General features: G+C 54.6%; 1 protein-coding gene across 3 annotated transcripts in view; it reads right to left on the bottom strand.

Moving 5' to 3' along the window:
• Positions 1-3241: 3241 nt before the first annotated feature.
• Positions 3242-14439, bottom strand: part of BCAM (basal cell adhesion molecule (Lutheran blood group)) — a 444431-nt gene continuing 433233 nt past the window's right edge. For all 3 annotated transcript variants that reach the window (XM_085615482.1, XM_085615483.1, XM_085615484.1), the window contains one exon: positions 3242-6539. The gene's annotated coding sequence lies outside the window, so the exon portion shown is untranslated. The remainder of the gene's footprint in view (positions 6540-14439) is intronic.

The following is a 14439-nucleotide window of genomic DNA, read 5'->3' as shown; positions in this document are numbered from 1 at the left end:
GAGATTGATGAAATGATGAGAATCGACATACATGATGTATACCTAGACTCTTCTAGATTATAGATGTCTTCAGCTAACGCTAAAAGGGTCGTCTCTGGAAATTTGGCAGAGATCGCTGTTAGCATTTAGCTGAAGCCATCTTGTTTCCGGCAGCCATTTTGTCAACCATGTGCTTTTTCCTTCTTCACTGTTGCTTGCCCTTGTGCTTTGCTCAAAGAACTGGCTATACTTAGCCTCTGCTACTCTGCACATGTGCAGAACAGTCTGTAGCTGCCCATGCACCTGCTCTAGTCTGTAACTGTCAGGTTGTTTTTACCAAAGTCAACAACTGCTGGCTCCTCCTTTACTGTTGACTGTGCATTCTTTGCATGACCATTTATGTATATAACTCTCCTATGTATGCTTCTCCTACTACTTGTGCTACTTCATACACTACCGAAGGGTGTTGTGTGAATGTAGTTCCACCTCATGAGGTTAATAACATATCATTTTACTATTTCAGCTTCTGTGCCAACTTCTTTTTTCTGGTCTGAGGACGTTTGTGCAGAGAAGGGCGAACCCGTAGCACTGGTAGGCCTTGCTGAGGTCCACTTCTACAAGTGTAAAGGCTGGAAGTGGGCACAAAGACGCTGACGCTGGCGCCCGCAGGGCCTGAAGTTTAAACTTACACATACAAGAGAGGCAGATCTTCTACAGGTAGAACAGGGAGCAGGTACAGGCACCAAGACGAGGTTCTAGAATCTGCAGGGCCTGAAGAAAACAGCCACATGTGCAAGAGAGTCAACAGAGCACTACGGTATCGGGTGGAACATCTGCTATGTATACAGAGAGGGGGTGGAGTGGGATCGGCGGATGTTTGAAGCTGGTGCAGATGAGTGAGGGGCTAAGCTGATGTTCGAGGCTTGTAAAGAGGAGGTAGAGGGCTGACACTGATGTTCGAGGCTCGAGAAGTGGAGGGAGGGGCTAGGACAGTGTTCGAGGAGTGAGGGGGACTGAGCTGGTGTTCGAGGCTCCTGTACGGGAGTGAGTGGGTTCGGTTGGAGTTTTAGGGTCATACAGCAGAGTGGAAATCCTCGAGCAGGAAGTGAGGGGCTAAGCTGTGGTCTTAGGCTCATGCTTAAAGTGATGGGTCTGGGCTGGTGTTTGGGGCGCTTGAAGAGGAGGTAGAGGGCTAACACTAGTGTTTGAGGCTCATGCAGAGGAGAAAGGGCTTAGCTGGTGTTCGAGGCTCGTGCAGAGGAGAGAGAAGGCTAACACGGGTGTTTGAGGCTCGTGTATGGGGAGTGAGGGGGGCTGACACTGGTGTTCGAGGCTCGTGTATGGGGAAGTGAGGGGCCTAGGCTGGTGTTCGAGGCTCATGTATGGGGAGTGAGGGAGTTAAGCTGGTGTTCGAGCCTCGTGCAGAGGAGTGAGAGGTTAACACGGTGTTCGAGGCCAGTGAAGAGAAGTTGGAGGGCTAAACTGATGTCGAGGCTCGTGAATGGGGAGTGAGGTGCTTAGACTGGTGTTCGAGGCTCGGGAAGAGGAGTGATGGAGCTAGGCTGGTGTTCGAGCCTCGTGTATGGAGAGCGAGGGGCTGAGAGTGGTTTTCGAGGCTCGTGGATGAGGAGTGAGGGGGCTTACTCTGGTGTTTGAGGCTTCTTGCAGAGGAGTGAGGATGTAACTGGTGTTCGAGGCTCGTCGCTGGGGAGTGAGGGGGCTTACACTTGTGTTCGAGGCTCGTTCAGAGGAGTGCTGGTGTAAGCTGGTGTTAGAGGCTCGTGCAGAGGAGTGCTGGTGTAAGCTGGTGTTCGAGGCTCGTGTATGGGGAGTGTGGGGCTTACATTGATGTTCGAGGCTCGTGCAGAGGAGTGAGGGTGTTAGACCGGTGTCCCAGGCTGGTGCAGGGGAGTGAGGGGGACTGACACTGATGTTCGAGGCTCGTGCAGAGGAGTGAGGGGGGCTGACACTGGTGTAGGGGAGTGAGGGAGGATAAACTGGTGTTCGAGGCTCTTGCAGAGGAGTGAGAGGGCTGACACTGATATTCGAGGCTCATGCAGAGGAGTGAGGGTGTTAAGCTGGTGTTCGAGGCTCGTGCAGAGGAGTGAGGGAGGCTGACACTGATGTTCGAGGCTCGTGCAGAGGAGTGAGGGAGGCTGACCCTGATGTTCGAGGCTCGTGCAGAGGAGTGAGGGGGCTGACACTGATGTTCGAGGCTCGTGCAGAGGAGAAAGGATCATAGGCTGGCGTTTGAGGCTCGTGTATGGGGAGTGAGGGTGTTAAGCTGGTGTTCGAGGCTCGTGTATGGGGAGTGAGGGGGCTTACACTGGTGTTCGAGGCTCGTGGAGTGAGTGAAGCCGACACCAATGTTCGAGGCTCCTACAGAGGCGCGGGGCCCAGACAGGGACGGATTATCACACACCTGGTGTTTCCCCATCAGCTGCCGCTCTCTACACACAACTCCCGCATTCCTGAGTGCGCCTGGCTATGCCCCCGCCCGGCTCTGATCTTCACCCTCAACAACAGCTCCCCCCCCCCCACACACACACACACAGTCACGAGATCACGGGTTACACATAGAGATAGAATGCCTGGCACCGGATCCAAGCCAGAAAACCACACAAACAAGAAAGAAAGATTCCCAGCGCCCACCTCACTTGGCCGCCTGCCACCCGGAGCCCTGCCCACCCATGCTACCCCAGCGTCCCCCCACAGTGGGCGGTGCACACTGGCATGCTCCTGGTACCTTCAACAAGGCGAAGTGGGCACGACCAGGGCACTGCCACCACCAAGCCCTCGCCACTCATGCCCCTCCCCCCTCCCGGACCCCACAGCGGGCGGAGTCCCCCTTGCCTGCCCCTGCTACCTTGGACAGGCGCAGCTGGAGTGGGCACGAACAGGGCAGTGCCACTCCACAAGCCCTGACGACCCATGCCCCCACGCACCCCACAGTGGGTGCCCCCCCCATGCCTGCTCCGGGTACCTTCGACAAGACGGCTGCCCCAGGTGCAGCTGGAGTGGGACACGGCCAAGTGGGCACCCCCAGGGCAGTGCCCAACTAGCCCCCACCTCTGATACCACTGCTTCTTTGCAGACCCACGCACAAAGCTTAGCGTGGGTGAAGAGGATCCCCCCCCCCCCCCCCACGTGTCCTCTTCAGGCACCGGAGATTCCATCAAAAGTGGCTCGCGTCTCCCATCCGCCCAAGGTCACAGTGTGGCCCTCCAACCCCCGCAGCCATGCAGAGTAACGGTCGTGCTCACAAAGTTATCAAAGTCATTTAATTACTTTTTAGGGCTATTGTAGGACAGGTCACACCATTGGTTACAGTTTCGCTTTTTTTGCACACGTGTAGGAGGCATCTTTCAACTCCACAGGCCAGACATACATTGTGAGACATTCCTTTTGTAAATCATATCTAGAGTATTAAAAACTTGTAAACCTGTTCACAACTAACCACAGAAACGTAGAACAAGCGTCCAAACCCCTGCCGTGGGAGTCTTCTTCAGGGCACAAACGGAGAGGCACAGGATGCGGTGCCCAGGCCTGAGCCAAAGTATGTATCAATGCCAGGTTCTGCGATTCTCAAATAGCGAATTTTTGAGAAACGCTATTTGGGAATCGCAAAACGCGATGTATGTAGGATTTGCAATACATTTTGCAAATCCTACATATTCCTTAATTGCAATTCGCAATTAAGGAATACCTCCCCATTCATTCCTATGGGCCTAGAGGCCCATAGGAATGAATGGGAAGACATTCTCAATTTGCGATTCCCAATTAGAGAATCGCAAATTGAGAATGCAATTTCAAGTGTGCCAGGGTGTCAAAAGGACACCCTGTTGCACCCCTGAAATGAGCATGGGTGCACATGTGGCGCACATACATGCTCTAAGGGCATGTGTGTGCGCCACATGCCACTTTGAAAAATGCAAAAATGTGCATTTTTGAAAGAAATAACAAATTACCACCAACCTGTAGTTGGTGGTAATTTGCAATTCCTTATGTCATATTCGCACAACTTGAGTGCTTCTTACATTGCATTTAAGGAATCACAATTTGCGATTCCTTAAATGCATTCGAAAAATAAGGAATTTTGGGCCATATGTAGGTAAAACGTGTTTTGCGATTCTCAAATTGCGATATTTTAGGGAATCGCAATTAGAGAATGGCAAAATGCAATGTAGGTAGGATTAGCAAAATATTTTGCGAATCCCAACTATTCCTTATTTGCGAATCGCAAATTGAGATTCGCAAATAAGGAATACCTTGCCATTCATTCCTATGGGCTAGAAGGCCCATAGGAATGAATAGAAAGATATTCTCAATTTGCGATTCTCAATTAGAGAATCGCAAATTGAGAATGCAATTTCAAGGTTGCAAGGGTGTCAATAGGACACCCTTTTGCACCCCTGAAATAAACATGTGTGCACATGTGGCGCACATACATGTGCTAAGGGTATGTATGTGCGCCACATGGCACTTTGAAAAATTCAAAAAAGTGCATTTTTCAAAGAAATCGGAAATTACCACCAACCTGAAGTTGGTGGTAATTTGCGATTCCTTAAGCCAAAATCGCACAACTTGGGTGCTTCCTACATTGCATTTAAGGAATCGCAATTTGGGATTCCCTAAATGCATTCGCAAAATAAGGAATCGCAAATTTTGCAATTCCTTATTTTGCGTGTGGGTTTTTGTGTGCTACAAAGCACACTGCCCAAAATGCGATCGCAAACGCTGAAATTCTGCGAATTTCAGCATTTGCGATCGCAATTTGGCTTCCTACATATGGCCCTTTGTGATTCCTTAATTTGTGAGACAGTTGTGCTTTCATACATAGCACTAGGCCAAATTGCGATCGCAAACGCTGAAATTCTGCGAATTTCAGCGTTTTCGATCGCATTTCATCTTGATACATATGGCCCAAAGTTTACCCACTCTGGACAAATCCGCAAAATGTGTTAGGACGTTAGGTTATTTTGTGTAACTTTTTGACCCGAGTGCACACCTCCGCAAAGCCAGTCTAGCGATATAGCAGTGGGACCCCGGTTCGCACACGAAACGTTTCGCTGACACCAGGATGTGCTCACGCCAGCCTCTTGCTGGTATCTCCCAAGACTTCCTTTACACGAAGTGCACTCAGAAAAAAGTGACATGACATTTCACTACAAATTCGTAATTTCACTACATTTTCATTCAAATTTCACAAATTTCTGATAAAAAACAGCAATTTCGCAGATTTAGTTGATATAAGGGGGGATATAAGGGGGTCCAAAGGAGGCCCAGGGTTGGATCCATGACATATTTTCAGGAGAATCTCAGAATGAGTAAATGCACTTATTTTGGACTCGTGTTGTGTATATTTACTGCACGACGACATCCAGTAAATCTGCTCTGGGTCTGGATCGAGCGGGCACGGCCACAAGCTGGACGTACCTTCCGTGAGCGAATGACAAATGATGCAGTAACTCCATCTGTATCCTAATGGTGACCTCTGCCATCATTCATTATGCCCCATCCCGCCCAAGAGTGAGCCTGGTGCCTCGAAGCCTCAAGCATTTCCCCCACCTTCCTCCAACTCTGGGGCTTTTCGTGAAGTGCAGAAACCAGGCGAAGACACCTGGGGCCGCATTTAGATCTCAGCGGACTGGTTACTCCATCATAACAGAGACGGATATCCCGTCTGCCGAAATATGAATCCCATAGGATATAATGGAACTTATTTTTCAGCGGGCCGAATATCCGTCACCGTTGGAACGGATAAACCCATCCGCCGAGACCCAACTCACGCCCACCTAGTAACCTTCCCATCCAACGTGTCCCTAAGTCCTAGCTTGACCCAAGCCCAGGTATTATTCTAATCACATATACATGAAACCAGTGTAATGACCTACACAGTGAACAGTAAAAATAGAGTCAATGGTACAGAGTATATACACACCGCGGCCCCGCGACCCCTGCCGCCAGCAAACGGGGACCACGACCCACACCAGAGCCATGAGAGAGAACCTGGTCTCAACAAACTAACAGTAGTGTAAACATAAAAACAGATGGAAACCAATGGAACAAAGAGTTGCCCTACATTAGGACCACTTGGCTGTCAGGCGATAAAAAGGGGTTGACCTTTGAACTTCATATGGGCATGCTGGCCTACAGAAAATACTGTCATAGTCTTTGTCGAGGAGGGAGCTCGAGCCTGGGGCTGTCGCCTCCTAGGAGGAGACGTCTTCCACTGGGCGCTTCAGGAATCCACCTATTTGATCCCAAATTCTTCTTCTTTGATAAAAATATATTTGCGATCAACGTCTATGAGTTGGTCTTGTACCAACCTTTTTGGTGGCTTTGTTGAAAATAAAAAAAATTAAAATAGCAAGTGACATAAGTTTTCGAAGAATAATCCACAGGTAGGGTCCTGAACCGGCTCGGAACCCGCTCCCTCTCGGGTAGGGCACAGGAAGCCCCCAGAGCGCCAGGATGGAGGAGTCCAGCCTAGTCGAAGGAGTGCGTCAACGAGGAGGACTTGCATCAAAATGGACGCCATCCTTGGGAAGAGACCGGTCCTATCGAGGGAAGAAACAGAGAACATGAGAGTAAATCGAAAGAACCCACCACTGACGTTCTTACCACTTGGGGCCTGTTACTGCGTAACAACGGTGACGGAGAGCCTGTCTGCCGCAATTCAAATCTGACAATATCCTATGGGATTTATATTTCAGCGGACGGGTTATCTGTCACCGTAGTGACGGCGGTACCCATATGCTGAGATCTAATTCAGGCCCTTGGACTCTCTGCTGTAACATCAGAAACCTCCTGGTTTTATTTTACTCACTTCAAGAAAGATTGCGTCAAGATCCCGGCAAATACCGTATGACCAAGGAACAGAAGAGTTCTGTCGACCTGTGGCCCACCTCTACAGAGCTGGCTTCTCGGAGCAATTGTGAAGCAGCGGCACTAGTGCACACAGAGGCTCCTGTGACCCACCTCTACAGAGCTGGCTTCTCTGAGCCACTGTGAAGCAGCGGCACTAGTGCCCGCAGGGGCTCCTGTGGCCCACCTCTACAGAGCTGGCTTCACTGAGCCCTTGTGAAGCAGCGGCACTAGTGCCCGCAGGGGCTCCTGTGGCCCACCTCTACAGAGCTGGCTTCACTGAGCAATTGTGAAGCAGCGGCACTAGTGCACGCAGAGGCTCCTGTGGCCCACCTCTACAGAGCTGGCTTCACTGAGCCCTTGTGAAGCAGCGGCACTAGTGCACGCAGAGGCTCCTGTGACCCACCTCTACAGAGCTGGCTTCACTGATCCCTTGTAAAGCAGCGGCACTAGTGCCCACAGAGGCTCCTGTGACCCACCTCTACAGAGCTGGCTTCACTGAGCCCTTGTGAAGCAGCGGCACTAGTGCACGCAGAGGCTCCTGTGGCCAACCTCTACAGAGCTGGCTTCACTGAGCCCTTGTGAAGCAGCTGCACTGGTGCACGCAGAGGCTCCTGTGACCCACCTCTACAGAGCTGGCTTCACTGAGCCCTTGTGAAGCAGCGGCACTAGTGCCCGCAGGGGCTCCTGTGGCCCACCGCTACAGACCTGGCTTCACTGAGCCCTTGTGAAGCAGAGGCACTAGTGCCCGCAGGGGCTCCTGTGACCCACCTCTACAGAGCTGGCTTCACTGAGCAATTGTGAAGCAGCGGCACTAGTGCACGCAGAGGCTCCTGTGGCCAACCTCTACAGAGCTGGCTTCACTGAGCCCTTGTGAAGCAGCTGCACTGGTGCACGCAGAGGCTCCTGTGACCCACCTCTACAGAGCTGGCTTCACTGAGACCTTGTGAAGCAGCTGCACTAGTGCACGCAGAGGCTCCTGTGGCCAACCTCTACAGAGCTGGCTTCACTGAGCCCTTGTGAAGCAGCTGCACTGGTGCACACAGAGGCTCCTGTGACCCACCTCTGCAGAGCTGGCTTCACTGAGCCCTTGTGACGCAGCGGCACTAGTGCCCGCAGGAGCTCCTGTGACCCACCTCTACAGGGCTGGATTCACTGAGCCCTTGTGAAGCAGCAGCACTAGTGCACGCAGAGGCTCCTGTGGCCCACCTCTACGGAGCTGGCTTCACTGAGCCCTTGTGAAGCAGCGGCACTAGTGCACGCAGAGGCTCCTGTGGCCAACCACTACAGAGCTGGCTTCACTGAACCCTTGTGAAGCAGCGGCACTAGTGCACGCAGAGGCTCCTGTGGCCAACCACTACAGAGCTGGCTTCACTGAGCCCTTGTGAAGCAGCTGCACTGGTGCACGCAGAGGCTCCTGTGGCCAAACTCTACAGAGATGGCTTCACTGAGCCCTTGTGAAGCAGCGGCACTAGTGCACGCAGAGGCTCCTGTGGCCAACCTCTACAGAGCTGGCTTCACTGAGCCCTTGTGAAGCAGCTGCACTATTGCACGCAGAGGCTCCTGTGACCCACCTCTACAGAGCTGACTTCGCTGAGCCCTTGTGAAGCAGCGGCACTAGTGCCCACAGAGGCTCCTGTGGCCAACCTCTACAGAGCTGGCTTCACTGAGCCCTTGTGAAGCAGCGGCACTAGTGCACTCAGAGGCTCCTGTGACCCACCTTTACAGAGCTGGCTTCACTGAGCCCTTGTGAAGCAGCTGCACTGGTGTACGCAGAGGCTCCTGTGACCCACCTCTACAGAGCTGGCTTCACTGAGCCCTTGTGAAGCAGCGGCACTAGTGCCCACAGAGGCTCCTGTGGCCAACCTCTACAGAGCTGGCTTCACTGAGCCCTTGTGAAGCAGCGTCACTAGTGCCCACAGAGGCTCCTGTAACCCACCTCTACAGAGCTGGCTTCACTGAGCCCTTGTGAAGCAGCGGCACTAGTGCACGCAGAGGCTCCTGTGGCCAACCACTACAGAGCTGGCTTCACTGAGCCCTTGTGAAGCAGCTGCACTGGTGTACGCAGAGGCTCCTGTGACCCACCTCTACAGAGCTGGCTTCACTGAGCCACTGTGAAGCAGTGGCACTAGTGCCCGCAGGGGCTCCTGTGACCCACCTCTACAGAGCTGGCTTCACTGCGCCCTTGTGAAGCAGCGGCACTAGTGCACACAGAGGCGCCTGTGGCCCACCCCTACATAGCTGGCTTTACTGAACCCTTGTGAAGCAGCAGCACTAGTGCACTCAGAGGCTCCTGTGGCCAACCTCTACAGAGCAGGCTTGACTGAGCCCTTGTGAAGCAGCGGCACTAGTGCACGCAGAGGCTCCTGTGGCCCACCTCTACAGAGCTGGCTTCACTGAGCCCTTGTGAAGCAGCGGCACTGGTGCACACAGAGGCTCCTGTGGCCCACCCCTACATAGCTGGCTTCACTGAACCCTTGTGAAGCAGCGGCACTAGTGCACGCAGAGGCTCCTGCGACCCACCTCTACAGAGCTGGCTTCACTGAGCCCTTGTGAAGCAGCGGCACTAGTGCACGCAGAGGCTCCTGTGGCCAACCACTACAGAGCTGGCTTCACTGAGCCCTTGTGAAGCAGCTGCACTGGTGCACGCAGAGGTTCCTGTGGCCAAACTCTACAGAGATTGCTTCACTGAGCCCTTGTGAAGCAGCGGCACTAGTGCCCACAGAGGCTCCTGTGGCCAACCTCTACAGAGCTGGCTTCACTGAGCCCTTGTGAAGCAGCTGCACTGGTGCACACAGAGGCTCCTGTGACCCACCTCTGCAGAGCTGGCTTCACTGAGCCCTTGTGACGCAGCGGCACTAGTGCCCGCAGGAGCTCCTGTGACCCACCTCTACAGGGCTGGATTCACTGAGCCCTTGTGAAGCAGCAGCACTAGTGCACGCAGAGGCTCCTGTGGCCCACCTCTACGGAGCTGGCTTCACTGAGCCCTTGTGAAGCAGCGGCACTAGTGCACGCAGAGGCTCCTGTGGCCAACCACTACAGAGCTGGCTTCACTGAACCCTTGTGAAGCAGCGGCACTAGTGCACGCAGAGGCTCCTGTGGCCAACCACTACAGAGCTGGCTTCACTGAGCCCTTGTGAAGCAGCTGCACTGGTGCACGCAGAGGCTCCTGTGACCCACCTCTACAGAGCTGGCTTCACTGAGCCCTTGTGAAGCAGCTGCACTGGTGCACGCAGAGGCTCCTGTGACCCACCTCTACAGAGCTGGCTTCACTGAGCCCTTGCGAAGCAGCGGCACTAGTGCCCACAGAGGCTCCTGTGGCCAACCTCTACAGAGCTGGCTTCACTGAGCCCTTGTGAAGCAGCGTCACTAGTGCCCACAGAGGCTCCTGTGACCCACCTCTACAGAGCTGGCTTCACTGAGCCCTTGTGAAGCAGCTGCACTGGTGCACGCAGAGGCTCCTGTGGCAAAACTCTACAGAGATGGCTTCACTGAGCCCTTGTGAAGCAGCGGCACTAGTGCACGCAGAGGCTCCTGTGGCCAACCTCTACAGAGCTGGCTTCACTGAGCCCTTGTGAAGCAGCTGCATTATTGCACGCAGAGGCTCCTGTGACCCACCTCTACAGAGCTGACTTCGCTGAGCCCTTGTGAAGCAGCGGCACTAGTGCCCACAGAGGCTCCTGTGGCCAACCTCTACAGAGCTGGCTTCACTGAGCCCTTGTGAAGCAGCGGCACTAGTGCACTCAGAGGCTCCTGTGACCCACCTCTACAGAGCTGGCTTCACTGAGCCCTTGTGAAGCAGCTGCACTGGTGTACGCAGAGGCTCCTGTGACCCACCTCTACAGAGCTGGCTTCACTGAGCCCTTGTGAAGCAGCGGCACTAGTGCACGCAGAGGCTCCTGTGGCCAACCACTACAGAGCTGGCTTCACTGAGCCCTTGTGAAGCAGCTGCACTGGTGTACGCAGAGGCTCCTGTGACCCACCTCTACAGAGCTGGCTTCACTGAGCCACTGTGAAGCAGTGGCACTAGTGCCCGCAGGGGCTCCTGTGACCCACCTCTACAGAGCTGGCTTCACTGAGCCCTTGTGAAGCAGCGGCACTAGTGCACACAGAGGCGCCTGTGGCCCACCCCTACATAGCTGGCTTCACTGAACCCTTGTGAAGCAGCAGCACTAGTGCACTCAGAGGCTCCTGTGGCCAACCTCTACAGAGCAGGCTTGACTGAGCCCTTGTGAAGCAGCGGCACTAGTGCACGCAGAGGCTCCTGTGGCCCACCTCTACAGAGCTGGCTTCACTGAGCCCTTGTGAAGCAGCGGCACTGGTGCACGCAGAGGCTCCTGTGGCCAACCACTACAGAGCTGGCTTCACTGAGCCCTTGTGAAGCAGCTGCACTGGTGCACGCAGAGGTTCCTGTGGCCAAACTCTACAGAGATTGCTTCACTGAGCCCTTGTGAAGCAGCGGCACTAGTGCCCACAGAGGTTCCTGTGGCCAACCTCTACAGAGCTGGCTTCACTGAGCCCTTGTGAAGCAGCGGCACTAGTGCACTCAGAGGCTCCTGTGACCCACCTCTACAGAGCTGGCTTCACTGAGCCCTTGTGAAGCAGCTGCACTGGTGCACGCAGAGGCTCCTGTGACCCACCTCTACAGAGCTGGCTTCACTGAGCCCTTGCGAAGCAGCGGCACTAGTGCCCACAGAGGCTCCTGTGTCCAACCTCTACAGAGCTGGCTTCACTGAGCCCTTGTGAAGCAGCGTCACTAGTGCCCACAGAGGCTCCTGTGACCCACCTCTACAGAGCTGGCTTCACTGAGCCCTTGTGAAGCAGCGGCACTAGTGCACTCAGAGGCTCCTGTGACCCACCTCTACAGAGCTGGCTTCACTGAGCCCTTGTGAAGCAGCTGCACTGGTGGAGGCAGAGGCTCCTGTGACCCACCTCTACAGAGCTGGCTTCACTGAGCCCTTGTGAAGCAGCGGCACTAGTGCCCACAGAGGCTCCTGTGGCCAACCTCTACAGAGCTGGCTTCACTGAGCCCTTGTGAAGCAGCGGCACTAGTGCACGCAGAGGCTCCTGTGGCCAACCACTACAGAGCTGGCTTCACTGAGCCCTTGTGAAGCAGCTGCACTGGTGTACGCAGAGGCTCCTGTGACCCACCTCTACAGAGCTGGCTTCACTGAGCCACTGTGAAGCAGCGGCACTAGTGCCCGCAGGGGCTCCTGTGACCCAACTCTACAGAGCTGGCTTGACTGAGCCCTTGTGAAGCAGCGGCACTAGTGCACGCAGAGGCTCCTGTGGCCAACCACTACAGAGCTGGCTTCACTGAGCCCTTGTGAAGCAGCGGCACTAGTGCACGCAGAGGCTCCTGTGGCCAACCACTACAGAGCTGGCTTCACTGAGCCCTTGTGAAGCAGCTGCACTGGTGCACGCAGAGGCTCCTGTGGACAAACTCTACAGAGATGGCTTCACTGAGCCCTTGTGAAGCAGCGGCACTAGTGCACGCAGAGGCTCCTGTGGCCAACCTCTACAGAGCTGGCTTCACTGAGCCCTTGTGAAGCAGCTGCACTATTGCACGCAGAGGCTCCTGTGACCCACCTCTACAGAGCTGACTTCGCTGAGCCCTTGTGAAGCAGCGGCACTAGTGCCCACAGAGGCTCCTGTGGCCAACCTCTACAGAGCTGGCTTCACTGAGCCCTTGTGAAGCAGCGGCACTAGTGCACTCAGAGGCTCCTGTGACCCACCTCTACAGAGCTGGCTTCACTGAGCCCTTGTGAAGCAGCTGCACTGGTGCACGCAGAGGCTCCTGTGACCCACCTCTACAGAGCTGGCTTCACTGAGCCCTTGTGAAGCAGCGGCACTAGTGCCCACAGAGGCCCCTGTGGCCAACCTCTACAGAGCTGGCTTCACTGAGCCCTTGTGAAGCAGCGTCACTAGTGCCCACAGAGGCTCCTGTGACCCACCTCTACAGAGCTGGCTTCACTGAGCCCTTGTGAAGCAGCGGCACTAGTGCACGCAGAGGCTCCTGTGGCTAACCACTACAGAGCTGGCTTCACTGAGCCCTTGTGAAGCAGCTGCACTGGTGTACGCAGAGGCTCCTGTGACCCACCTCTACAGAGCTGGCTTCACTGAGCCACTGTGAAGCAGCGGCACTAGTGCCCGCAGGGGCTCCTGTGACCCACCTCTACAGAGCTGGCTTCACTGAGCCCTTGTGAAGCAGCGGCACTAGTGCACACAGAGGCTCCTGTGGCCCACCCCTACATAGCTGGCTTCACTGAACCCTTGTGAAGCAGCGGCACTAGTGCACGCAGAGGCTCCTGCGACCCACCTCTACAGAGCTGGCTTCACTGAGCCCTTGTGAAGCAGCGGCCCTAGTGCCCACAGCGGCTCCTGCGGCCAATCTCTACAGAGCTGGCTTCACTGAGCCACTGTGAAGCCGCTGCACTAGTGCCCACAGAGGCTCCTGCGACCCACCTCAACAGAGCTGGCTTTACTGAGCCCTTGTGAAGCAGCGGCACTAGTGCACGCAGAGGCTCCTGTGACCCACCTCTACAGAGTTGGCTTTACTGAGCCCTTGTGAAGCAGCTGCACTGGTGCACGCAGAGGCTCCTGTGACCCACCTCTACAGAGCTGGCTTCACTGAGCCCTTGTGAAGCAGCGGCACTAGTGCACACAGGGACTCTTGTGGCCCACCTCAACAGAGCTGGCTTCACTGAGCCCTTGTGAAGCAGCGGCACTAGTGCACGCAGAGGCTCCTGTGACCCACCTCTACGGAGCTGGCTTCACTGAGCCCTTGTAAAGCAGCGGCACTAGTGCCCGCAGGGGCTCCTGTGACCCACCTCTACAGAGCTGGCTTCACTGACCCTTGTGAAGCAGCGGCACTAGTGCCCACAGAGGCTCCTGTGACCAACCTCTACAGAGCTGGCTTCACTGAGCCTTTGTGAAGCAGCGGCACTAGTGCCCACAGAGGCTCCTGTGGCCAAACTCTACAGAGATGGCTTCACTGAGGCACTGTAAAGCAGCGGCACTATTGCACACAGAGGCTCCTGTGGCCAACCTCTACAGGGCTGGCTTCACTGAGCCCTTGTGAAGCAGCGGCACTAGTGCGCACAGAGGCTGTAAACCCCACGCAGCACAAAGTGCAGCAGCTGTGATCGGGCACGGGAGAGCCCTTTTTCCAAGTATAATGTGATAGTGACTGAATGGGGAGCATCGGAGAAGGGAACAGCATAGTAATTCTGGAAGCGACTAGCTCTTGGACTAAATGTGATAACAGGGCAGCACTCCATTGGGTTCCCCGTGTTAGGCAATATTTCTAGGGCCCTGAAGCGATGTTCTCTGGAGTGCAATAATGTAAGATAATACATCTTTTAATTTAAATATTTGCTAGTTTTCAAATCTAACAGGTTTAGTAATCCAGTCCTGTTGGACATTAGAGGACAGAGGGACTAATTAAGAATGACCTCCAGTATTGGGGGCTTTCATTGAGCTACCCAGAGACTTTAGGTCCTGAAGAAGGCCACTGAACTTTGGGGGCATATATGAGGATGGTCGAAACATATTGACAATTATCACAGGATGACAGGGTAATTAACATCCCTT

Source organism: Triturus cristatus, chromosome 7 (genome assembly GCF_964204655.1).
Source record: "Triturus cristatus chromosome 7, aTriCri1.1, whole genome shotgun sequence".
Classification (NCBI taxonomy): domain Eukaryota; kingdom Metazoa; phylum Chordata; class Amphibia; order Caudata; family Salamandridae; genus Triturus; species Triturus cristatus.
The sequence above is the reverse complement of the archived record's forward strand: the minus strand, read 5'-3'. Positions and strand labels throughout refer to the sequence as shown.